Source organism: Pan troglodytes, chromosome 1, assembly GCF_028858775.2.
Source record: "Pan troglodytes isolate AG18354 chromosome 1, NHGRI_mPanTro3-v2.0_pri, whole genome shotgun sequence".
Classification (NCBI taxonomy): Eukaryota; Metazoa; Chordata; class Mammalia; order Primates; family Hominidae; genus Pan; species Pan troglodytes.
Genome location: NC_072398.2, coordinates 87,719,285 through 87,743,231, shown reverse-complemented (window position 1 = coordinate 87,743,231; position 23,947 = coordinate 87,719,285). Strand labels below are relative to the sequence as shown.

At 64.1% G+C, this 23,947-nt stretch overlaps 16 non-coding genes across 16 annotated transcripts; 7 read left to right on the top strand and 9 right to left on the bottom strand.

Annotated features, from left to right (window-relative positions):
- Positions 1-1,185: 1,185 nt before the first annotated feature.
- TRNAG-GCC (transfer RNA glycine (anticodon GCC)) lies at positions 1,186-1,256 on the top strand. The gene has a single exon. It is a non-coding gene; the product is annotated as a tRNA-Gly (tRNA).
- A 3,902-nt stretch (positions 1,257-5,158) lies between these two features.
- TRNAE-CUC (transfer RNA glutamic acid (anticodon CUC)) lies at positions 5,159-5,230 on the bottom strand. The gene has a single exon. It is a non-coding gene; the product is annotated as a tRNA-Glu (tRNA).
- A 286-nt stretch (positions 5,231-5,516) lies between these two features.
- TRNAG-UCC (transfer RNA glycine (anticodon UCC)) lies at positions 5,517-5,588 on the bottom strand. Its single transcript has one exon. It is a non-coding gene; the product is annotated as a tRNA-Gly (tRNA).
- Positions 5,589-6,196: 608 nt separating this feature from the next.
- Positions 6,197-6,268, bottom strand: TRNAD-GUC (transfer RNA aspartic acid (anticodon GUC)). Its single transcript has one exon. It is a non-coding gene; the product is annotated as a tRNA-Asp (tRNA).
- A 638-nt stretch (positions 6,269-6,906) lies between these two features.
- On the top strand, positions 6,907-6,989 carry TRNAL-CAG (transfer RNA leucine (anticodon CAG)). The gene has a single exon. It is a non-coding gene; the product is annotated as a tRNA-Leu (tRNA).
- A 1,654-nt stretch (positions 6,990-8,643) lies between these two features.
- Positions 8,644-8,714, top strand: TRNAG-GCC (transfer RNA glycine (anticodon GCC)). Its single transcript has one exon. It is a non-coding gene; the product is annotated as a tRNA-Gly (tRNA).
- A 3,916-nt stretch (positions 8,715-12,630) lies between these two features.
- Positions 12,631-12,702, bottom strand: TRNAE-CUC (transfer RNA glutamic acid (anticodon CUC)). The gene has a single exon. It is a non-coding gene; the product is annotated as a tRNA-Glu (tRNA).
- A 286-nt stretch (positions 12,703-12,988) lies between these two features.
- On the bottom strand, positions 12,989-13,060 carry TRNAG-UCC (transfer RNA glycine (anticodon UCC)). Its single transcript has one exon. It is a non-coding gene; the product is annotated as a tRNA-Gly (tRNA).
- A 608-nt stretch (positions 13,061-13,668) lies between these two features.
- Positions 13,669-13,740, bottom strand: TRNAD-GUC (transfer RNA aspartic acid (anticodon GUC)). Its single transcript has one exon. It is a non-coding gene; the product is annotated as a tRNA-Asp (tRNA).
- A 638-nt stretch (positions 13,741-14,378) lies between these two features.
- On the top strand, positions 14,379-14,461 carry TRNAL-CAG (transfer RNA leucine (anticodon CAG)). Its single transcript has one exon. It is a non-coding gene; the product is annotated as a tRNA-Leu (tRNA).
- Positions 14,462-16,122: 1,661 nt separating this feature from the next.
- TRNAG-GCC (transfer RNA glycine (anticodon GCC)) lies at positions 16,123-16,193 on the top strand. Its single transcript has one exon. It is a non-coding gene; the product is annotated as a tRNA-Gly (tRNA).
- Positions 16,194-20,097: 3,904 nt separating this feature from the next.
- TRNAE-CUC (transfer RNA glutamic acid (anticodon CUC)) lies at positions 20,098-20,169 on the bottom strand. Its single transcript has one exon. It is a non-coding gene; the product is annotated as a tRNA-Glu (tRNA).
- Positions 20,170-20,455: 286 nt separating this feature from the next.
- On the bottom strand, positions 20,456-20,527 carry TRNAG-UCC (transfer RNA glycine (anticodon UCC)). The gene has a single exon. It is a non-coding gene; the product is annotated as a tRNA-Gly (tRNA).
- Positions 20,528-21,135: 608 nt separating this feature from the next.
- Positions 21,136-21,207, bottom strand: TRNAD-GUC (transfer RNA aspartic acid (anticodon GUC)). The gene has a single exon. It is a non-coding gene; the product is annotated as a tRNA-Asp (tRNA).
- Positions 21,208-21,845: 638 nt separating this feature from the next.
- TRNAL-CAG (transfer RNA leucine (anticodon CAG)) lies at positions 21,846-21,928 on the top strand. The gene has a single exon. It is a non-coding gene; the product is annotated as a tRNA-Leu (tRNA).
- A 1,654-nt stretch (positions 21,929-23,582) lies between these two features.
- Positions 23,583-23,653, top strand: TRNAG-GCC (transfer RNA glycine (anticodon GCC)). Its single transcript has one exon. It is a non-coding gene; the product is annotated as a tRNA-Gly (tRNA).
- Positions 23,654-23,947: the final 294 nt, after the last annotated feature.

Genomic DNA, 23,947 nt, shown 5'->3' with positions numbered 1-23,947 from the left:
GGCCTGCACAGCCCGCCCGGTTTCACCCTCCAACTTCTGACCGCTGAACAGCAGCGAGCGACTCGCTCGTGGAGCCGCACACACGTCTCCCACCAGAGAGGCACGCCATCCAACATCCTGTCCTTTCCTCCGACCCCTCGGACCCCGGCCGCGCATTCCATTCTCCCGACACCCTAGCCAGGTCGCCGATCCCACCTCGCTACCTGTGCTCCCTTCCCGCTAACACCTGCCTGCCGACCCACCTGCAGCCCGGACGCCTGCCGGCCAGAGGCAGCGGGAACCCTGCACACAGCCTGGCAGGCGAGTCCAAACCCGGAAAGACAGCCCACGAGGAATCACGAGCGGAAGCCCTAGATCCCCGTCACCCGCCCACAAACGCCTGGCCCCGCCGGGACCAGCTGTGCGCCACAGCGCATCCCCACGCGGGAAGCCGCGGCCTGGGCCGTCCCAGCCACACCCAGCGCGCCTTCTCCAGGGTCAGCCAGCTGCGGCTCTGCCGAAGCGCTCCTCCGCTCCTTTCTCGCGCTAAAGCCTCCCTACCAGCCCAGGGGGCCGGACCCCAAGTGCGAGCCGGTGGCGTGGGTCAGAGCGCAGGAGCGAGGCGCCCACGGACCTGGTCTGCGTTTCTGAGCCGCACGCCACGGCTGCGAGACCCGTTCCCCATCGCCGCCCCCGCTCGCTGACACACCACCCCCCACCCCACCCCCACCTGCAGGTGACACAACTGAGAAGGCCGGTCCGGCGGGGGGGGGGGGGGAGGGGAGGGGGAAAAACATCCCCCAAAAGAAACAAACAAACAATCAAACAAAAACAAAACACAAAAACTTTGGGTCTGTGCCGGGGATCCGCGCTCAGCAAGGCCCGCCACAGCAAACCTGCCCACACGGGCATTCGGGCGCGGGCCACGGCTGGTCCTTCCCCTGGAGACCCCGGCGGGCAGTCTCTCGACCCTGGGCGGCAGAGAAAGCGCAAGATGGGACCAGTCGGCCTCTCTCCCTCGGCTCTCCCTCCGCGCCCCGCCTCAGGTCCCTCGACGTGACGAGAGCCTCCCCTTCTGCTCGCCCCATCGGGCCAGCCTCTCGTGGACGCTCCAATAGGACGGAAGCCCACGGCAGGCTGTGACCAGTGAGCGGCGGCTGGTGGCGAGTTCCGCTGTGCCAGCTTCCGTTGGCGCTTGCCATCGGTGCATGGGTGGTTCAGTGGTAGAATTCTCGCCTGCCACGCGGGAGGCCCGGGTTCGATTCCCGGCCCATGCAGCACGCCCTCCCATTTTGGTGCTGCAGCAGCACCAAGGCGTAGCTGCGCTCGCCTCTGCCGCCTCCTTACACTCGGGGCGCGCGAGCGAGTCCGGCACCGGCTGCGCTCCCACGCGCGACGGCCCTCTGCCCTTTCTTCCGTGCCTCTCTCGACTGACTTAGGGATGAGCCTACCCCCCCGCACCCACACAGCTTGGTGACAACAACCCCTCCAAACAAGAGAGCGCGCCAGACACCAGAACTTGGCAGCCTCCTGGTCCTGTTTCTCTTCATTGCCCTGCCACCGCCTCTGCCCGACGCATTTCACTTCACGGAACACCGCCAGGCACCACGGGCTTGCAGCCACTCGCCCCACCTCTTCTCTTCACAATTCACCGCCTCGACCTCTTTCTCTCTCTCTCTCTCTCTCTCTCTCTCTCTCCCCCCCTCGCTGGCTCCCCACATCCAGAAAATGATGCCATGGTTGCCCTTCCAGTAGGAAGGAAGTCGCGACTCCAGGGAGTAACTCATCACTTTCCCCTAGTTGGTCACACAGTCCTTAACGCGACCACACGAGTGTACGCGTGGCATGTGCACCGTCTATATTCACCGTGTTCCGGCTACTCCACACTCTCTCCCCTCATTCTGCCGGCACCACCACCGCCATGTGGCAACTCCCAACCTAACCCCAATCCACCACTTTAGTCGAGGAGGCTGCCTTGTTTCTCTCCCTCGGACCTCTTTTCATCTCAGCCCCAGACACCTGCCTGAGACGTGAATGTGCGTCCTGAAGACGGCTTATTTATGTCTCGGGTCCAGTTGCATTCGCTACCCTTTTGGGACGTGGGACGTGGCCTCCAGTCGCTCTGTCACGATGTCTCTCCCACCCTGGGCTGCTTGCCACCTCACCCCAGCCCCACTCCATACTCTGACCGCCCAGCCCAAGCAGCATCCCAGTCTCGCCGGCGCGGGTCCCCTTTGACCACACAGACTTCGTTCCTGCCCAGACCAACCGGCTGAAAATGTACTGTTCCCACCAGCCTTCAGGCTCAGCCCTCCCTCCCCCACCTTTGTCTCACCCCACCCGCCCTTTCACTCACACACACACACTGACACACACACACACACACACACTCACACACACTCTCTCTCTCTCACTCTCTTTCTCTGTCTCTCACTCTCTCTCTGTCTCTGTGTCTCTATCTCTCTGTCTCTCTCTCTGTCTCTGTCTCTATGTCTCTATCTCTCTGTCTCTCTCGCACAGCCAACTCTCCCTCTCGCCAGCCAACTCTCCCTCTCGCCGTCAATGCCCCTCTCTCAGACGACTCATGTCCCCCAGCCCTGGCCTCCTTCAGCCTCTTCAGACTCACGCCAGCTCCGCCACCAGCTGGGATCCCTCCGACCTATGGCATAGGCAGCCCGCGAGGTGCCCTAACGCCCCGGGCATCTGCACAACCTCCGTTTGACTGGACAGCCTCACTCCCAGACCTGGCCAGCCAGCCCTGTGCACCCCCTGGACACCCTGGACTCCTTCTTCCAGCTCCCAGCACGCGACATGCTTCTCTCCTTTCCTTGGTGTCAGCCCCTTGCCCCGGGCTAGGGTGGACGCCAGCCACGGGAACGGACACCTTCGTCCATCGCTGTCACCCACTGACATCCACCCACATCACGCTGGCAAGCAAGCCAGCCTCCCGTGGGGATGGCAAACATCTCTATCCCCGATAGGGTCTGGTCCCTGCAGGTGATCCGACTGTGCCAAGATCCCACGAATGACACGGGACAGGTTTGTGCAGTTGGTTGGACGTCTACTTTGCCCCTACAGAGGGGTTTTGGCAAGAAGTCGACTGACTTCTGCCATTGACCTGGGGAATCAGCCAAACGATAAGATCAATACGGGTTGAATAGAGGGTTGGAGAACTGGGCTCATCTGTGCTAAGGAGGGGATGGGCAAAAAGTCCCACAGCGAATCTTGGCGCTGGGGATAGGTACCATCTCCACATGTTCCTTGACATTTGGAGAGACGCTAGAGAGCGTAGGTCAGGCAATGGGAAGCAAACTTCGGCTAGAAGTCTATCAGGAACCCCAACCCCGCACATGCGCTTTGGTCAGCCTGGCCGTTGGGTTTTCCCCACGAACTGCTGCATCTCCACGCTTCAATGCCCGTGGCCAGGTTGGTCTGACTAATGGGACCTCTCAAGATTCATTTTCACATCCAGAATAGGCGAGAATCTCAAACCTGTCGACGGTGAGCGGGAGCATGTGTACGCACATGCACGTGTATGTTGCGGGAAGTCAGGGACCCCGAACGGAGGGAGCGGCTGGAGCTGCGGCAGAGGCACGTAAATTGTGAAGATTTCATTTCAATACGGACATTCATCAGTTCCCAAATAATGCTTTTATAATTTCTTACGCCTGTCTTTACTTTAATCTCTTAATCCTGTTATCTTCGTAAGCTGAGGATGTACGTCACCTCAGGACCGCTGTGACAATTGTGTTAACTCTACAAATTGATGGTAAAACATGTGTGTTTGAACAGCATGAAATCAGTGCACCTTGAAAAAGAATAGAATAACAGCGAGTTTTAGGGAACAGGGGAAGACAACGGTAAGGTCTGACTGCCTGCGAGGTCGGGCAGAAAGAGCCATATTTTTCTTCTTGCAGAGAGCCTATGAAGGACCTGCAGGTAGGGAAGATGTGGCTAAGACAACCTAAGTGTCCATCGGCCGGGAAATGGATTAACAAAAATGTGGCATATAGACACCATGGAATACTATTTGGCCACAGAAAAGAACGAAATCCTCTGGTCTGCAGCAACAGAGGCGGAGCTAAAGGTCACGATGGAACATCAAACGAGCCGGGCACAGAAAGACAGAGAGGGCGGGTTCTTACTCCAATCCTGGGAGCTCAAAATGTTCACCTTGTGGAGGTAGAGAGTAGAACGATAGACACCAGAGGCTGGAGAGGGTGTGTGGGTGACTGCGGTGAAGAGAGGTTGGTGAAATGGGTCCGAGCATGCGTTTGGATGGAGGGAATACGTTCCAATAACGTTCTACGGCGGAGCAGGGCGACTAGGGGTAACAACGACGTATTAGTGCTTGTTTCCGAAGAGCTCCTGGAAGACAGCACCTGAGATGCTCCCAACAGGTAGAGATGACAGATACCCACGGGATGGATGCCCTACATCCCCTCAGTTGACCATCGATCACTACGCGATGTACACGCGTTACCACGCGTCACAGGAATCCCATGGATATCACGTCCGCATGAAGAAAAACATAGTCATGCTGCCAGGGTGACCGTCGCAGCTCTGCCTCCCTAGCGCCATGGCCCGTGGTCTCGGCTCCTCAAGTTCCGCTGCCATTTCTACCAAAGCCGCTGACACCCGTGGAGCCCAATCACGGATCCCGCGCTCAGGGTCTGGCACGCCTTGGGAAAGCCAGTGCGCTTGCTGACATGAGTGGCTCTGGCGGGTGGCCCAACCATTAGGCGCAGATCCCCCGCAGCCGAGAGAGAAGTGGCCCGTCAGCCACTCGGCTTGGCTTGGCAGAAGCCGCTCCGCTCGAGAGTCCTGGCCCATTCCGCGGCCAGCCGAGAGTTCGAGGGTGGCGGCGGTGGTGGTGGTGGCGGGTCACCTGGCGGCCATGGGAGGAGAAAGCCTGACCTGGCCAGCGGGCTTTGCCGCTGAGAAAGAGTGGGAGCGAGGCGAGCACCTGACAAGGAAGGGCTGTGAAGCTGATGTTGCGAAGGTGGCGCCAGCGAGGCCAAAAGGAGGGATGGGTGAAGGTAGGCGGGGAGCGTTGGGGCGCACGTGGAAGCCGCGGGAGGTTGTGGCTGGGGCGCGGGAGAAGCGAGCGAGCCTGTTGGTCAAAAGGGGAGGTGTGAAGGGGCCTGGCAGTTGGCAGGCAGAGCCAAAGAAGGAAGGCTTCCCTGACCGGGAATCGAACCCGGGCCGCGGCGGTGAGAGCGCCGAATCCTAACCACTAGACCACCAGGGAGAGACGGCTTCCGGGCCCGGCTTGCGCCTCCTGGCCCCAGCGCCTCTGGCCCCAGCACTGGGCGTTACCTTGGCGCCTGTCCCCTGCTTCCGTTTAAAACAAACACCCGCAACCAGCCCCCGCGACGCCGGCGCCAACCGGCCTGCCCTCACGAGCAGCTCTGGCCCTGTTCGCAGCACACCCTCCAAACACCGCGCGCCTCCTTCCCGGGCGCACAGGCACGCAGCCACAGGCCAAGCTGCGACGCGAGCTCCGCGACGGGGACCTCCGCAAAAGGTCCGCCCGCTGCGTTGGCCGGGAATCGAACCCGGGTCAACTGCTTGGAAGGCAGCTATGCTCACCACTATACCACCAACGCCACACGGCGCGGGCAGCCCCGCCACGCCGGCCCGGGGCTCCCACCAGCGCGCCGCCGACGCCCGGGGCAGCCCGGCCCCGACGCCCGGTCCGTCCGCCCGCCCGCAGCTCCGCGCTGCCGCGGCCCCGCCAAAGGCCACCCCGCGCCCCACCGGTGCAAGGCCAGCGCGGCTGCCCCGTTCCGCCCGCCTGCCTCTGGGGGCGCTCTCGCTCCCTCGCCGCCCCGGGCCGCCAGAGCCCTTCCCCACCAGGTGCCCGGCGGGGACACGGCCGGCGCCGACGGGGTCCCCACTCCTCCTCCTCCCACCGGGCGCCGGGCCCTGTGCCTCGCAGAAAGCCTCTTCCGGCACCCACTTTGGGCCGGCAGCTCTCTGGGCGCCGTGGGGGCCAGAGGAGGCCGCCCGGCTGCGGCGACCAAGCCGCGGGCGAGAAGAAAAGGTAGGAGGCCAAGGGGACCCAGGAGGCCCAGGGGGCCCAGAGGGCCCAGGGGGCCAAGGGGCCAGGCAGGCCAGGCCCGAGATGGCGCCCTGCGACTAGCTGGAGGGCGGAGGAAGGAGAAGGAGGGCCCTCAGGCTGGGTCCGAGGCGGCGGCCCAAAAAGCACGGCTGCCTCCCCGTCGGGGAATCGAACCCCGGTCTCCCGCGTGACAGGCGGGGATACTCACCACTATACTAACGAGGACGACGGCGACGGTCGCCGGGACGCCAGACCCCACTCCGACCGCGGACGCCTAGCCCTGCCTTGATCCCCTCCCCCGACGGCAGGGGCCGGGCGCGTGCTCGCCTTCCACCCGCCACCCGCCACCCGCCACCCGCCACACGCCACCCGTCACCTGCCACCCGCCCCCCGCCACCGTTGGCACGACCTACCCCGACACCCAACAAAGCACCCTGCGATCCCGCTGGGACCCGGAGCCGGAGCCGGACCCCGACAGGTACCGGAGCGGCGTGGAACCTCCCCGTGCGCCCTGCCTGCTGTCTCCAAGGCGGGGATCGCGCCGGGGCAGGAAGAGGCCGGGCGAAACAGTCGGGCCGCTGCTCCTAGGACGCGGTGGGCGCACGCCCTGCGGGGTTCGGCGAGCGGAGGCGCGGGGGCTGGGGCGTGCGGCGGCGGCGGCGGCCGGCCGGACGCGGACCCCTTGGGTCCGGGGTGGGGACGCGGGGGCGTCCACGCCAACGCCAGCCGGCTCCGTTCACTTGGCGCCCGCTCCGCCCGCGCGGTCCGTCGGTTGCGCACCGAGCCCAGACAGGCGCCGGCCAAGGGCGCAGGCGTTCGCGCCGGGTCCCAGCCATGCCAGCGGCGACGCGCCCCGGCGCGCCGTCAGGATGGCCGAGCGGTCTAAGGCGCTGCGTTCAGGTCGCAGTCTCCCCTGGAGGCGTGGGTTCGAATCCCACTCCTGACAAGCCGACCTTTTGGCCCGCCCGCCGGAGGGCAACGCCCATGGCAACCCTGGAGCACCTTTGGCCGCTTCCTGCCTTGAGCCCTTGCCCGCTCTGCAGACTCCAGCCCCCTTGAAGCAAGCCTCCAAAACGCCGCCGCTTCTCAGGCACGTCCGTTCTTCCTGCCCACCCGCCGGCTGTCGCAGAAACAGCCCAGGACCATGCGCCAGCGCCCGCGACCCTCTACCAATTGCCCTTCGGACAGACGCCCTCCCCACCACCTCACACGCCCTCTTCCCTGGCCCCACACACAGCGAGCGACCGCGACCACCTTCCACGCTCTTCCCTGCCTATCTCCTCCGCCCGCCTTCTCCTCACTCGCCCAAACAGACACAGCCCAGATTCTTCCCCTATTCCTCCTTTTCCCTCCTTCCTCCCACCGGCCTCCGCCCACCGCCCACCGCCTTGAATCGCCGCTGCGCTGCCCAGAGGCGTCCTGGCCTGCACAGCCCGCCCGGTTTCACCCTCCAACTTCTGACCGCTGAACAGCAGCGAGCGACTCGCTCGTGGAGCCGCACACACGTCTCCCACCAGAGAGGCACGCCATCCAACATCCTGTCCTTTCCTCCGACCCCTCGGACCCCGGCCGCGCATTCCATTCTCCCGACACCCTAGCCAGGTCGCCGATCCCACCTCGCTACCTGTGCTCCCTTCCCGCTAACACCTGCCTGCCGACCCACCTGCAGCCCGGACGCCTGCCGGCCAGAGGCAGCGGGAACCCTGCACACAGCCTGGCAGGCGAGTCCAAACCCGGAAAGACAGCCCACGAGGAATCACGAGCGGAAGCCCTAGATCCCCGTCACCCGCCCACAAACGCCTGGCCCCGCCGGGACCAGCTGTGCGCCACAGCGCATCCCCACGCGGGAAGCCGCGGCCTGGGCCGTCCCAGCCACACCCAGCGCGCCTTCTCCAGGGTCAGCCAGCTGCGGCTCTGCCGAAGCGCTCCTCCGCTCCTTTCTCGCGCTAAAGCCTCCCTACCAGCCCAGGGGGCCGGACCCCAAGTGCGAGCCGGTGGCGTGGGTCAGAGCGCAGGAGCGAGGCGCCCACGGACCTGGTCTGCGTTTCTGAGCCGCACGCCACGGCTGCGAGACCCGTTCCCCATCGCCGCCCCCGCTCGCTGACACACCACCCCCCCCCACCCCCACCTGCAGGTGACACAACTGAGAAGGCCGGTCCGGCGGGGGGGGGGAGGGGAGGGGGAAAAACATCCCCCAAAAGAAACAAACAAACAATCAAACAAAAACAAAACACAAAAACTTTGGGTCTGTGCCGGGGATCCGCGCTCAGCAAGGCCCGCCACAGCAAACCTGCCCACACGGGCATTCGGGCGCGGGCCACGGCTGGTCCTTCCCCTGGAGACCCCGGCGGGCAGTCTCTCGACCCTGGGCGGCAGAGAAAGCGCAAGATGGGACCAGTCGGCCTCTCTCCCTCGGCTCTCCCTCCGCGCCCCGCCTCAGGTCCCTCGACGTGACGAGAGCCTCCCCTTCTGCTCGCCCCATCGGGCCAGCCTCTCGTGGACGCTCCAATAGGACGGAAGCCCACGGCAGGCTGTGACCAGTGAGCGGCGGCTGGTGGCGAGTTCCGCTGTGCCAGCTTCCGTTGGCGCTTGCCATCGGTGCATGGGTGGTTCAGTGGTAGAATTCTCGCCTGCCACGCGGGAGGCCCGGGTTCGATTCCCGGCCCATGCAGCACGCCCTCCCATTTTGGTGCTGCAGCAGCACCAAGGCGTAGCTGCGCTCGCCTCTGCCGCCTCCTTACACTCGGGGCGCGCGAGCGAGTCCGGCACCGGCTGCGCTCCCACGCGCGACGGCCCTCTGCCCTTTCTTCCGTGCCTCTCTCGACTGACTTAGGGATGAGCCTACCCCCCCGCACCCACACAGCTTGGTGACAACAACCCCTCCAAACAAGAGAGCGCGCCAGACACCAGAACTTGGCAGCCTCCTGGTCCTGTTTCTCTTCATTGCCCTGCCACCGCCTCTGCCCGACGCATTTCACTTCACGGAACACCGCCAGGCACCACGGGCTTGCAGCCACTCGCCCCACCTCTTCTCTTCACAATTCACCGCCTCGACCTCTTTCTCTCTCTCTCTCTCTCTCTCTCTCTCTCTCTCTCTCTCTCTCTCTCCCCCTCGCTGGCTCCCCACATCCAGAAAATGATGCCATGGTTGCCCTTCCAGTAGGAAGGAAGTCGCGACTCCAGGGAGTAACTCATCACTTTCCCCTAGTTGGTCACACAGTCCTTAACGCGACCACACGAGTGTACGCGTGGCATGTGCACCGTCTATATTCACCGTGTTCCGGCTACTCCACACTCTCTCCCCTCATTCTGCCGGCACCACCACCGCCATGTGGCAACTCCCAACCTAACCCCAATCCACCACTTTAGTCGAGGAGGCTGCCTTGTTTCTCTCCCTCGGACCTCTTTTCATCTCAGCCCCAGACACCTGCCTGAGACGTGAATGTGCGTCCTGAAGACGGCTTATTTATGTCTCGGGTCCAGTTGCATTCGCTACCCTTTTGGGACGTGGGACGTGGCCTCCAGTCGCTCTGTCACGATGTCTCTCCCACCCTGGGCTGCTTGCCACCTCACCCCAGCCCCACTCCATACTCTGACCGCCCAGCCCAAGCAGCATCCCAGTCTCGCCGGCGCGGGTCCCCTTTGACCACACAGACTTCGTTCCTGCCCAGACCAACCGGCTGAAAATGTACTGTTCCCACCAGCCTTCAGGCTCAGCCCTCCCTCCCCCACCTTTGTCTCACCCCACCCGCCCTTTCACTCACACACACACACTGACACACACACACACACACACACTCACACACACTCTCTCTCTCTCACTCTCTTTCTCTGTCTCTCACTCTCTCTCTGTCTCTGTGTCTCTATCTCTCTGTCTCTCTCTCTGTCTCTGTCTCTATGTCTCTATCTCTCTGTCTCTCTCGCACAGCCAACTCTCCCTCTCGCCAGCCAACTCTCCCTCTCGCCGTCAATGCCCCTCTCTCAGACGACTCATGTCCCCCAGCCCTGGCCTCCTTCAGCCTCTTCAGACTCACGCCAGCTCCGCCACCAGCTGGGATCCCTCCGACCTATGGCATAGGCAGCCCGCGAGGTGCCCTAACGCCCCGGGCATCTGCACAACCTCCGTTTGACTGGACAGCCTCACTCCCAGACCTGGCCAGCCAGCCCTGTGCACCCCCTGGACACCCTGGACTCCTTCTTCCAGCTCCCAGCACGCGACATGCTTCTCTCCTTTCCTTGGTGTCAGCCCCTTGCCCCGGGCTAGGGTGGACGCCAGCCACGGGAACGGACACCTTCGTCCATCGCTGTCACCCACTGACATCCACCCACATCACGCTGGCAAGCAAGCCAGCCTCCCGTGGGGATGGCAAACATCTCTATCCCCGATAGGGTCTGGTCCCTGCAGGTGATCCGACTGTGCCAAGATCCCACGAATGACACGGGACAGGTTTGTGCAGTTGGTTGGACGTCTACTTTGCCCCTACAGAGGGGTTTTGGCAAGAAGTCGACTGACTTCTGCCATTGACCTGGGGAATCAGCCAAACGATAAGATCAATACGGGTTGAATAGAGGGTTGGAGAACTGGGCTCATCTGTGCTAAGGAGGGGATGGGCAAAAAGTCCCACAGCGAATCTTGGCGCTGGGGATAGGTACCATCTCCACATGTTCCTTGACATTTGGAGAGACGCTAGAGAGCGTAGGTCAGGCAATGGGAAGCAAACTTCGGCTAGAAGTCTATCAGGAACCCCAACCCCGCACATGCGCTTTGGTCAGCCTGGCCGTTGGGTTTTCCCCACGAACTGCTGCATCTCCACGCTTCAATGCCCGTGGCCAGGTTGGTCTGACTAATGGGACCTCTCAAGATTCATTTTCACATCCAGAATAGGCGAGAATCTCAAACCTGTCGACGGTGAGCGGGAGCATGTGTACGCACATGCACGTGTATGTTGCGGGAAGTCAGGGACCCCGAACGGAGGGAGCGGCTGGAGCTGCGGCAGAGGCACGTAAATTGTGAAGATTTCATTTCAATACGGACATTCATCAGTTCCCAAATAATGCTTTTATAATTTCTTACGCCTGTCTTTACTTTAATCTCTTAATCCTGTTATCTTCGTAAGCTGAGGATGTACGTCACCTCAGGACCGCTGTGACAATTGTGTTAACTCTACAAATTGATGGTAAAACATGTGTGTTTGAACAGCATGAAATCAGTGCACCTTGAAAAAGAATAGAATAACAGCGAGTTTTAGGGAACAGGGGAAGACAACGGTAAGGTCTGACTGCCTGCGAGGTCGGGCAGAAAGAGCCATATTTTTCTTCTTGCAGAGAGCCTATGAAGGACCTGCAGGTAGGGAAGATGTGGCTAAGACAACCTAAGTGTCCATCGGCCGGGAAATGGATTAACAAAAATGTGGCATATAGACACCATGGAATACTATTTGGCCACAGAAAAGAACGAAATCCTCTGGTCTGCAGCAACAGAGGCGGAGCTAAAGGTCACGATGGAACATCAAACGAGCCGGGCACAGAAAGACAGAGAGGGCGGGTTCTTACTCCAATCCTGGGAGCTCAAAATGTTCACCTTGTGGAGGTAGAGAGTAGAACGATAGACACCAGAGGCTGGAGAGGGTGTGTGGGTGACTGCGGTGAAGAGAGGTTGGTGAAATGGGTCCGAGCATGCGTTTGGATGGAGGGAATACGTTCCAATAACGTTCTACGGCGGAGCAGGGCGACTAGGGGTAACAACGACGTATTAGTGCTTGTTTCCGAAGAGCTCCTGGAAGACAGCACCTGAGATGCTCCCAACAGGTAGAGATGACAGATACCCACGGGATGGATGCCCTACATCCCCTCAGTTGACCATCGATCACTACGCGATGTACACGCGTTACCACGCGTCACAGGAATCCCATGGATATCACGTCCGCATGAAGAAAAACATAGTCATGCTGCCAGGGTGACCGTCGCAGCTCTGCCTCCCTAGCGCCATGGCCCGTGGTCTCGGCTCCTCAAGTTCCGCTGCCATTTCTACCAAAGCCGCTGACACCCGTGGAGCCCAATCACGGATCCCGCGCTCAGGGTCTGGCACGCCTTGGGAAAGCCAGTGCGCTTGCTGACATGAGTGGCTCTGGCGGGTGGCCCAACCATTAGGCGCAGATCCCCCGCAGCCGAGAGAGAAGTGGCCCGTCAGCCACTCGGCTTGGCTTGGCAGAAGCCGCTCCGCTCGAGAGTCCTGGCCCATTCCGCGGCCAGCCGAGAGTTCGAGGGTGGCGGCGGTGGTGGTGGTGGCGGGTCACCTGGCGGCCATGGGAGGAGAAAGCCTGACCTGGCCAGCGGGCTTTGCCGCTGAGAAAGAGTGGGAGCGAGGCGAGCACCTGACAAGGAAGGGCTGTGAAGCTGATGTTGCGAAGGTGGCGCCAGCGAGGCCAAAAGGAGGGATGGGTGAAGGTAGGCGGGGAGCGTTGGGGCGCACGTGGAAGCCGCGGGAGGTTGTGGCTGGGGCGCGGGAGAAGCGAGCGAGCCTGTTGGTCAAAAGGGGAGGTGTGAAGGGGCCTGGCAGTTGGCAGGCAGAGCCAAAGAAGGAAGGCTTCCCTGACCGGGAATCGAACCCGGGCGGCGGCGGTGAGAGCGCCGAATCCTAACCACTAGACCACCAGGGAGAGACGGCTTCCGGGCCCGGCTTGCGCCTCCTGGCCCCAGCGCCTCTGGCCCCAGCACTGGGCGTTACCTTGGCGCCTGTCCCCTGCTTCCGTTTAAAACAAACACCCGCAACCAGCCCCCGCGACGCCGGCGCCAACCGGCCTGCCCTCACGAGCAGCTCTGGCCCTGTTCGCAGCACACCCTCCAAACACCGCGCGCCTCCTTCCCGGGCGCACAGGCACGCAGCCACAGGCCAAGCTGCGACGCGAGCTCCGCGACGGGGACCTCCGCAAAAGGTCCGCCCGCTGCGTTGGCCGGGAATCGAACCCGGGTCAACTGCTTGGAAGGCAGCTATGCTCACCACTATACCACCAACGCCACACGGCGCGGGCAGCCCCGCCACGCCGGCCCGGGGCTCCCACCAGCGCGCCGCCGACGCCCGGGGCAGCCCGGCCCCGACGCCCGGTCCGTCCGCCCGCCCGCAGCTCCGCGCTGCCGCGGCCCCGCCAAAGGCCACCCCGCGCCCCACCGGTGCAAGGCCAGCGCGGCTGCCCCGTTCCGCCCGCCTGCCTCTGGGGGCGCTCTCGCTCCCTCGCCGCCCCGGGCCGCCAGAGCCCTTCCCCACCAGGTGCCCGGCGGGGACACGGCCGGCGCCGACGGGGTCCCCACTCCTCCTCCTCCCACCGGGCGCCGGGCCCTGTGCCTCGCAGAAAGCCTCTTCCGGCACCCACTTTGGGCCGGCAGCTCTCTGGGCGCCGTGGGGGCCAGAGGAGGCCGCCCGGCTGCGGCGACCAAGCCGCGGGCGAGAAGAAAAGGTAGGAGGCCAAGGGGACCCAGGAGGCCCAGGGGGCCCAGAGGGCCCAGGGGGCCAAGGGGCCAGGCAGGCCAGGCCCGAGATGGCGCCCTGCGACTAGCTGGAGGGCGGAGGAAGGAGAAGGAGGGCCCTCAGGCTGGGTCCGAGGCGGCGGCCCAAAAAGCACGGCTGCCTCCCCGTCGGGGAATCGAACCCCGGTCTCCCGCGTGACAGGCGGGGATACTCACCACTATACTAACGAGGACGACGGCGACGGTCGCCGGGACGCCAGACCCCACTCCGACCGCGGACGCCTAGCCCTGCCTTGATCCCCTCCCCCGACGGCAGGGGCCGGGCGCGTGCTCGCCTTCCACCCGCCACCCGCCACCCGCCACCCGCCACACGCCACCCGTCACCTGCCACCCGCCCCCCGCCACCGTTGGCACGACCTACCCCGACACCCAACAAAGCACCCTGCGATCCCGCTGGGACCCGGAGCCGGAGCCGGACCCCGACAGGTACCGGAGCGGCGTGGAACCTCCCCGTGCGCCCTGCCTGCTGTCTCCAAGGCGGGGATCGCGCCGGGGCAGGAAGAGGCCGGGCGAAACAGTCGGGCCGCTGCTCCTAGGACGCGGTGGGCGCACGCCCTGCGGGGTTCGGCGAGCGGAGGCGCGGGGGCTGGGGCGTGCGGCGGCGGCGGCGGCCGGCCGGACGCGGACCCCTTGGGTCCGGGGTGGGGACGCGGGGGCGTCCACGCCAACGCCAGCCGGCTCCGTTCACTTGGCGCCCGCTCCGCCCGCGCGGTCCGTCGGTTGCGCACCGAGCCCAGACAGGCGCCGGCCAAGGGCGCAGGCGTTCGCGCCGGGTCCCAGCCATGCCAGCGGCGACGCGCCCCGGCGCGCCGTCAGGATGGCCGAGCGGTCTAAGGCGCTGCGTTCAGGTCGCAGTCTCCCCTGGAGGCGTGGGTTCGAATCCCACTCCTGACAAGCCGACCTTTTGGCCCGCCCGCCGGAGGGCAACGCCCATGGCAACCCTGGAGCACCTTTGGCCGCTTCCTGCCTTGAGCCCTTGCCCGCTCTGCAGACTCCAGCCCCCTTGAAGCAAGCCTCCAAAACGCCGCCGCTTCTCAGGCACGTCCGTTCTTCCTGCCCACCCGCCGGCTGTCGCAGAAACAGCCCAGGACCATGCGCCAGCGCCCGCGACCCTCTACCAATTGCCCTTCGGACAGACGCCCTCCCCACCACCTCACACGCCCTCTTCCCTGGCCCCACACACAGCGAGCGACCGCGACCACCTTCCACGCTCTTCCCTGCCTATCTCCTCCGCCCGCCTTCTCCTCACTCGCCCAAACAGACACAGCCCAGATTCTTCCCCTATTCCTCCTTTTCCCTCCTTCCTCCCACCGGCCTCCGCCCACCGCCCACCGCCTTGAATCGCCGCTGCGCTGCCCAGAGGCGTCCTGGCCTGCACAGCCCGCCCGGTTTCACCCTCCAACTTCTGACCGCTGAACAGCAGCGAGCGACTCGCTCGTGGAGCCGCACACACGTCTCCCACCAGAGAGGCACGCCATCCAACATCCTGTCCTTTCCTCCGACCCCTCGGACCCCGGCCGCGCATTCCATTCTCCCGACACCCTAGCCAGGTCGCCGATCCCACCTCGCTACCTGTGCTCCCTTCCCGCTAACACCTGCCTGCCGACCCACCTGCAGCCCGGACGCCTGCCGGCCAGAGGCAGCGGGAACCCTGCACACAGCCTGGCAGGCGAGTCCAAACCCGGAAAGACAGCCCACGAGGAATCACGAGCGGAAGCCCTAGATCCCCGTCACCCGCCCACAAACGCCTGGCCCCGCCGGGACCAGCTGTGCGCCACAGCGCATCCCCACGCGGGAAGCCGCGGCCTGGGCCGTCCCAGCCCACCCAGCGCGCCTTCTCCAGGGTCAGCCAGCTGCGGCTCTGCCGAAGCGCTCCTCCGCTCCTTTCTCGCGCTAAAGCCTCCCTACCAGCCCAGGGGGCCGGACCCCAAGTGCGAGCCGGTGGCGTGGGTCAGAGCGCAGGAGCGAGGCGCCCACGGACCTGGTCTGCGTTTCTGAGCCGCACGCCACGGCTGCGAGACCCGTTCCCCATCGCCGCCCCCGCTCGCTGACACACCACCCCCCACCCCACCCCCACCTGCAGGTGACACAACTGAGAAGGCCGGTCCGGCGGGGGGGGGGGGGGGGAGGGGAGGGAGAAAAACATCCCCCAAAAGAAACAAACAAACAATCAAACAAAAACAAAACACAAAAACTTTGGGTCTGTGCCGGGGATCCGCGCTCAGCAAGGCCCGCCACAGCAAACCTGCCCACACGGGCATTCGGGCGCGGGCCACGGCTGGTCCTTCCCCTGGAGACCCCGGCGGGCAGTCTCTCGACCCTGGGCGGCAGAGAAAGCGCAAGATGGGACCAGTCGGCCTCTCTCCCTCGGCTCTCCCTCCGCGCCCCGCCTCAGGTCCCTCGACGTGACGAGAGCCTCCCCTTCTGCTCGCCCCATCGGGCCAGCCTCTCGTGGACGCTCCAATAGGACGGAAGCCCACGGCAGGCTGTGACCAGTGAGCGGCGGCTGGTGGCGAGTTCCGCTGTGCCAGCTTCCGTTGGCGCTTGCCATCGGTGCATGGGTGGTTCAGTGGTAGAATTCTCGCCTGCCACGCGGGAGGCCCGGGTTCGATTCCCGGCCCATGCAGCACGCCCTCCCATTTTGGTGCTGCAGCAGCACCAAGGCGTAGCTGCGCTCGCCTCTGCCGCCTCCTTACACTCGGGGCGCGCGAGCGAGTCCGGCACCGGCTGCGCTCCCACGCGCGACGGCCCTCTGCCCTTTCTTCCGTGCCTCTCTCGACTGACTTAGGGATGAGCCTACCCCCCCGCACCCACACAGCTTGGTGACAACAACCCCTCCAAACAAGAGAGCGCGCCAGACACCAGAACTTGGCAGCCTCCTGGTCCTGTTTCTCTTCATTGCCCTGCCACCGCCTCTGCCCGACGCATTTCACTTCACGGAACACCGCCAGGCACCACGGGCTTGCAGCCACTCGCCCCACCTCTTCTCTTCACAATTCACCGCCTCGACCTCTTTCTCTCTCTCTCTCTCTCTCTCTCTCTCTCTCTCTCCCCCTCGCTGGCTCCCCACATCCAGAAAATGATGCCATGGTTGCCCTTCCAGTAGGAAGGAAGTCGCGACTCCAGGGAGTAACTCATCACTTTCCCCTAGTTGGTCACACAGTCCTTAACGCGACCACACGAGTGTACGCGTGGCATGTGCACCGTCTATATTCACCGTGTTCCGGCTACTCCACACTCTCTCCCCTCATTCTGCCGGCACCACCACCGCCATGTGGCAACTCCCAACCTAACCCCAATCCACCACTTTAGTCGAGGAGGCTGCCTTGTTTCTCTCCCTCGGACCTCTTTTCATCTCAGCCCCAGACACCTGCCTGAGACGTGAATGTGCGTCCTGAAGACGGCTTATTTATGTCTCGGGTCCAGTTGCATTCGCTACCCTTTTGGGACGTGGGACGTGGCCTCCAGTCGCTCTGTCACGATGTCTCTCCCACCCTGGGCTGCTTGCCACCTCACCCCAGCCCCACTCCATACTCTGACCGCCCAGCCCAAGCAGCATCCCAGTCTCGCCGGCGCGGGTCCCCTTTGACCACACAGACTTCGTTCCTGCCCAGACCAACCGGCTGAAAATGTACTGTTCCCACCAGCCTTCAGGCTCAGCCCTCCCTCCCCCACCTTTGTCTCACCCCACCCGCCCTTTCACTCACACACACACACTGACACACACACACACACACACACTCACACACACTCTCTCTCTCTCACTCTCTTTCTCTGTCTCTCACTCTCTCTCTGTCTCTGTGTCTCTATCTCTCTGTCTCTCTCTCTGTCTCTGTCTCTATGTCTCTATCTCTCTGTCTCTCTCGCACAGCCAACTCTCCCTCTCGCCAGCCAACTCTCCCTCTCGCCGTCAATGCCCCTCTCTCAGACGACTCATGTCCCCCAGCCCTGGCCTCCTTCAGCCTCTTCAGACTCACGCCAGCTCCGCCACCAGCTGGGATCCCTCCGACCTATGGCATAGGCAGCCCGCGAGGTGCCCTAACGCCCCGGGCATCTGCACAACCTCCGTTTGACTGGACAGCCTCACTCCCAGACCTGGCCAGCCAGCCCTGTGCACCCCCTGGACACCCTGGACTCCTTCTTCCAGCTCCCAGCACGCGACATGCTTCTCTCCTTTCCTTGGTGTCAGCCCCTTGCCCCGGGCTAGGGTGGACGCCAGCCACGGGAACGGACACCTTCGTCCATCGCTGTCACCCACTGACATCCACCCACATCACGCTGGCAAGCAAGCCAGCCTCCCGTGGGGATGGCAAACATCTCTATCCCCGATAGGGTCTGGTCCCTGCAGGTGATCCGACTGTGCCAAGATCCCACGAATGACACGGGACAGGTTTGTGCAGTTGGTTGGACGTCTACTTTGCCCCTACAGAGGGGTTTTGGCAAGAAGTCGACTGACTTCTGCCATTGACCTGGGGAATCAGCCAAACGATAAGATCAATACGGGTTGAATAGAGGGTTGGAGAACTGGGCTCATCTGTGCTAAGGAGGGGATGGGCAAAAAGTCCCACAGCGAATCTTGGCGCTGGGGATAGGTACCATCTCCACATGTTCCTTGACATTTGGAGAGACGCTAGAGAGCGTAGGTCAGGCAATGGGAAGCAAACTTCGGCTAGAAGTCTATCAGGAACCCCAACCCCGCACATGCGCTTTGGTCAGCCTGGCCGTTGGGTTTTCCCCACGAACTGCTGCATCTCCACGCTTCAATGCCCGTGGCCAGGTTGGTCTGACTAATGGGACCTCTCAAGATTCATTTTCACATCCAGAATAGGCGAGAATCTCAAACCTGTCGACGGTGAGCGGGAGCATGTGTACGCACATGCACGTGTATGTTGCGGGAAGTCAGGGACCCCGAACGGAGGGAGCGGCTGGAGCTGCGGCAGAGGCACGTAAATTGTGAAGATTTCATTTCAATACGGACATTCATCAGTTCCCAAATAATGCTTTTATAATTTCTTACGCCTGTCTTTACTTTAATCTCTTAATCCTGTTATCTTCGTAAGCTGAGGATGTACGTCACCTCAGGACCGCTGTGACAATTGTGTTAACTCTACAAATTGATGGTAAAACATGTGTGTTTGAACAGCATGAAATCAGTGCACCTTGAAAAAGAATAGAATAACAGCGAGTTTTAGGGAACAGGGGAAGACAACGGTAAGGTCTGACTGCCTGCGAGGTCGGGCAGAAAGAGCCATATTTTTCTTCTTGCAGAGAGCCTATGAAGGACCTGCAGGTAGGGAAGATGTGGCTAAGACAACCTAAGTGTCCATCGGCCGGGAAATGGATTAACAAAAATGTGGCATATAGACACCATGGAATACTATTTGGCCACAGAAAAGAACGAAATCCTCTGGTCTGCAGCAACAGAGGCGGAGCTAAAGGTCACGATGGAACATCAAACGAGCCGGGCACAGAAAGACAGAGAGGGCGGGTTCTTACTCCAATCCTGGGAGCTCAAAATGTTCACCTTGTGGAGGTAGAGAGTAGAACGATAGACACCAGAGGCTGGAGAGGGTGTGTGGGTGACTGCGGTGAAGAGAGGTTGGTGAAATGGGTCCGAGCATGCGTTTGGATGGAGGGAATACGTTCCAATAACGTTCTACGGCGGAGCAGGGCGACTAGGGGTAACAACGACGTATTAGTGCTTGTTTCCGAAGAGCTCCTGGAAGACAGCACCTGAGATGCTCCCAACAGGTAGAGATGACAGATACCCACGGGATGGATGCCCTACATCCCCTCAGTTGACCATCGATCACTACGCGATGTACACGCGTTACCACGCGTCACAGGAATCCCATGGATATCACGTCCGCATGAAGAAAAACATAGTCATGCTGCCAGGGTGACCGTCGCAGCTCTGCCTCCCTAGCGCCATGGCCCGTGGTCTCGGCTCCTCAAGTTCCGCTGCCATTTCTACCAAAGCCGCTGACACCCGTGGAGCCCAATCACGGATCCCGCGCTCAGGGTCTGGCACGCCTTGGGAAAGCCAGTGCGCTTGCTGACATGAGTGGCTCTGGCGGGTGGCCCAACCATTAGGCGCAGATCCCCCGCAGCCGAGAGAGAAGTGGCCCGTCAGCCACTCGGCTTGGCTTGGCAGAAGCCGCTCCGCTCGAGAGTCCTGGCCCATTCCGCGGCCAGCCGAGAGTTCGAGGGTGGCGGCGGTGGTGGTGGTGGCGGGTCACCTGGCGGCCATGGGAGGAGAAAGCCTGACCTGGCCAGCGGGCTTTGCCGCTGAGAAAGAGTGGGAGCGAGGCGAGCACCTGACAAGGAAGGGCTGTGAAGCTGATGTTGCGAAGGTGGCGCCAGCGAGGCCAAAAGGAGGGATGGGTGAAGGTAGGCGGGGAGCGTTGGGGCGCACGTGGAAGCCGCGGGAGGTTGTGGCTGGGGCGCGGGAGAAGCGAGCGAGCCTGTTGGTCAAAAGGGGAGGTGTGAAGGGGCCTGGCAGTTGGCAGGCAGAGCCAAAGAAGGAAGGCTTCCCTGACCGGGAATCGAACCCGGGCCGCGGCGGTGAGAGCGCCGAATCCTAACCACTAGACCACCAGGGAGAGACGGCTTCCGGGCCCGGCTTGCGCCTCCTGGCCCCAGCGCCTCTGGCCCCAGCACTGGGCGTTACCTTGGCGCCTGTCCCCTGCTTCCGTTTAAAACAAACACCCGCAACCAGCCCCCGCGACGCCGGCGCCAACCGGCCTGCCCTCACGAGCAGCTCTGGCCCTGTTCGCAGCACACCCTCCAAACACCGCGCGCCTCCTTCCCGGGCGCACAGGCACGCAGCCACAGGCCAAGCTGCGACGCGAGCTCCGCGACGGGGACCTCCGCAAAAGGTCCGCCCGCTGCGTTGGCCGGGAATCGAACCCGGGTCAACTGCTTGGAAGGCAGCTATGCTCACCACTATACCACCAACGCCACACGGCGCGGGCAGCCCCGCCACGCCGGCCCGGGGCTCCCACCAGCGCGCCGCCGACGCCCGGGGCAGCCCGGCCCCGACGCCCGGTCCGTCCGCCCGCCCGCAGCTCCGCGCTGCCGCGGCCCCGCCAAAGGCCACCCCGCGCCCCACCGGTGCAAGGCCAGCGCGGCTGCCCCGTTCCGCCCGCCTGCCTCTGGGGGCGCTCTCGCTCCCTCGCCGCCCCGGGCCGCCAGAGCCCTTCCCCACCAGGTGCCCGGCGGGGACACGGCCGGCGCCGACGGGGTCCCCACTCCTCCTCCTCCCACCGGGCGCCGGGCCCTGTGCCTCGCAGAAAGCCTCTTCCGGCACCCACTTTGGGCCGGCAGCTCTCTGGGCGCCGTGGGGGCCAGAGGAGGCCGCCCGGCTGCGGCGACCAAGCCGCGGGCGAGAAGAAAAGGTAGGAGGCCAAGGGGACCCAGGAGGCCCAGGGGGCCCAGAGGGCCCAGGGGGCCAAGGGGCCAGGCAGGCCAGGCCCGAGATGGCGCCCTGCGACTAGCTGGAGGGCGGAGGAAGGAGAAGGAGGGCCCTCAGGCTGGGTCCGAGGCGGCGGCCCAAAAAGCACGGCTGCCTCCCCGTCGGGGAATCGAACCCCGGTCTCCCGCGTGACAGGCGGGGATACTCACCACTATACTAACGAGGACGACGGCGACGGTCGCCGGGACGCCAGACCCCACTCCGACCGCGGACGCCTAGCCCTGCCTTGATCCCCTCCCCCGACGGCAGGGGCCGGGCGCGTGCTCGCCTTCCACCCGCCACCCGCCACCCGCCACCCGCCACACGCCACCCGTCACCTGCCACCCGCCCCCCGCCACCGTTGGCACGACCTACCCCGACACCCAACAAAGCACCCTGCGATCCCGCTGGGACCCGGAGCCGGAGCCGGACCCCGACAGGTACCGGAGCGGCGTGGAACCTCCCCGTGCGCCCTGCCTGCTGTCTCCAAGGCGGGGATCGCGCCGGGGCAGGAAGAGGCCGGGCGAAACAGTCGGGCCGCTGCTCCTAGGACGCGGTGGGCGCACGCCCTGCGGGGTTCGGCGAGCGGAGGCGCGGGGGCTGGGGCGTGCGGCGGCGGCGGCGGCCGGCCGGACGCGGACCCCTTGGGTCCGGGGTGGGGACGCGGGGGCGTCCACGCCAACGCCAGCCGGCTCCGTTCACTTGGCGCCCGCTCCGCCCGCGCGGTCCGTCGGTTGCGCACCGAGCCCAGACAGGCGCCGGCCAAGGGCGCAGGCGTTCGCGCCGGGTCCCAGCCATGCCAGCGGCGACGCGCCCCGGCGCGCCGTCAGGATGGCCGAGCGGTCTAAGGCGCTGCGTTCAGGTCGCAGTCTCCCCTGGAGGCGTGGGTTCGAATCCCACTCCTGACAAGCCGACCTTTTGGCCCGCCCGCCGGAGGGCAACGCCCATGGCAACCCTGGAGCACCTTTGGCCGCTTCCTGCCTTGAGCCCTTGCCCGCTCTGCAGACTCCAGCCCCCTTGAAGCAAGCCTCCAAAACGCCGCCGCTTCTCAGGCACGTCCGTTCTTCCTGCCCACCCGCCGGCTGTCGCAGAAACAGCCCAGGACCATGCGCCAGCGCCCGCGACCCTCTACCAATTGCCCTTCGGACAGACGCCCTCCCCACCACCTCACACGCCCTCTTCCCTGGCCCCACACACAGCGAGCGACCGCGACCACCTTCCACGCTCTTCCCTGCCTATCTCCTCCGCCCGCCTTCTCCTCACTCGCCCAAACAGACACAGCCCAGATTCTTCCCCTATTCCTCCTTTTCCCTCCTTCCTCCCACCGGCCTCCGCCCACCGCCCACCGCCTTGAATCGCCGCTGCGCTGCCCAGAGGCGTCCTGGCCTGCACAGCCCGCCCGGTTTCACCCTCCAACTTCTGACCGCTGAACAGCAGCGAGCGACTCGCTCGTGGAGCCGCACACACGTCTCCCACCAGAGAGGCACGCCATCCAACATCCTGTCCTTTCCTCCGACCCCTCGGACCCCGGCCGCGCATTCCATTCTCCCGACACCCTAGCCAGGTCGCCGATCCCACCTCGCTACCTGTGCTCCCTTCCCGCTAACACCTGCCTGCCGACCCACCTGCAGCCCGGACGCCTGCCGGCCAGAGGCAGCGGGAACCCTGCACACAGCCTGGCAGGCGAGTCCAAACCCGGAAAGACAGCCCACGAGGAATCACGAGCGGAAGCCCTAGATCCCCGTCACCCGCCCACAAACGCCTGGCCCCGCCGGGACCAGCTGTGCGCCACAGCGCATCCCCACGCGGGAAGCCGCGGCCTGGGCCGTCCCAGCCACACCCAGCGCGCCTTCTCCAGGGTCAGCCAGCTGCGGCTCTGCCGAAGCGCTCCTCCGCTCCTTTCTCGCGCTAAAGCCTCCCTACCAGCCCAGGGGGCCGGACCCCAAGTGCGAGCCGGTGGCGTGGGTCAGAGCGCAGGAGCGAGGCGCCCACGGACCTGGTCTGCGTTTCTGAGCCGCACGCCACGGCTGCGAGACCCGTTCCCCATCGCCGCCCCCGCTCGCTGACACACCACCCCCCCCCACCCCCACCTGCAGGTGACACAACTGAGAAGGCCGGTCCGGCGGGGGGGGGGAGGGGAGGGGGAAAAACATCCCCCAAAAGAAACAAACAAACAATCAAACAAAAACAAAACACAAAAACTTTGGGTCTGTGCCGGGGATCCGCGCTCAGCAAGGCCCGCCACAGCAAACCTGCCCACACGGGCATTCGGGCGCGGGCCACGGCTGGTCCTTCCCCTGGAGACCCCGGCGGGCAGTCTCTCGACCCTGGGCGGCAGAGAAAGCGCAAGATGGGACCAGTCGGCCTCTCTCCCTCGGCTCTCCCTCCGCGCCCCGCCTCAGGTCCCTCGACGTGACGAGAGCCTCCCCTTCTGCTCGCCCCATCGGGCCAGCCTCTCGTGGACGCTCCAATAGGACGGAAGCCCACGGCAGGCTGTGACCAGTGAGCGGCGGCTGGTGGCGAGTTCCGCTGTGCCAGCTTCCGTTGGCGCTTGCCATCGGTGCATGGGTGGTTCAGTGGTAGAATTCTCGCCTGCCACGCGGGAGGCCCGGGTTCGATTCCCGGCCCATGCAGCACGCCCTCCCATTTTGGTGCTGCAGCAGCACCAAGGCGTAGCTGCGCTCGCCTCTGCCGCCTCCTTACACTCGGGGCGCGCGAGCGAGTCCGGCACCGGCTGCGCTCCCACGCGCGACGGCCCTCTGCCCTTTCTTCCGTGCCTCTCTCGACTGACTTAGGGATGAGCCTACCCCCCCGCACCCACACAGCTTGGTGACAACAACCCCTCCAAACAAGAGAGCGCGCCAGACACCAGAACTTGGCAGCCTCCTGGTCCTGTTTCTCTTCATTGCCCTGCCACCGCCTCTGCC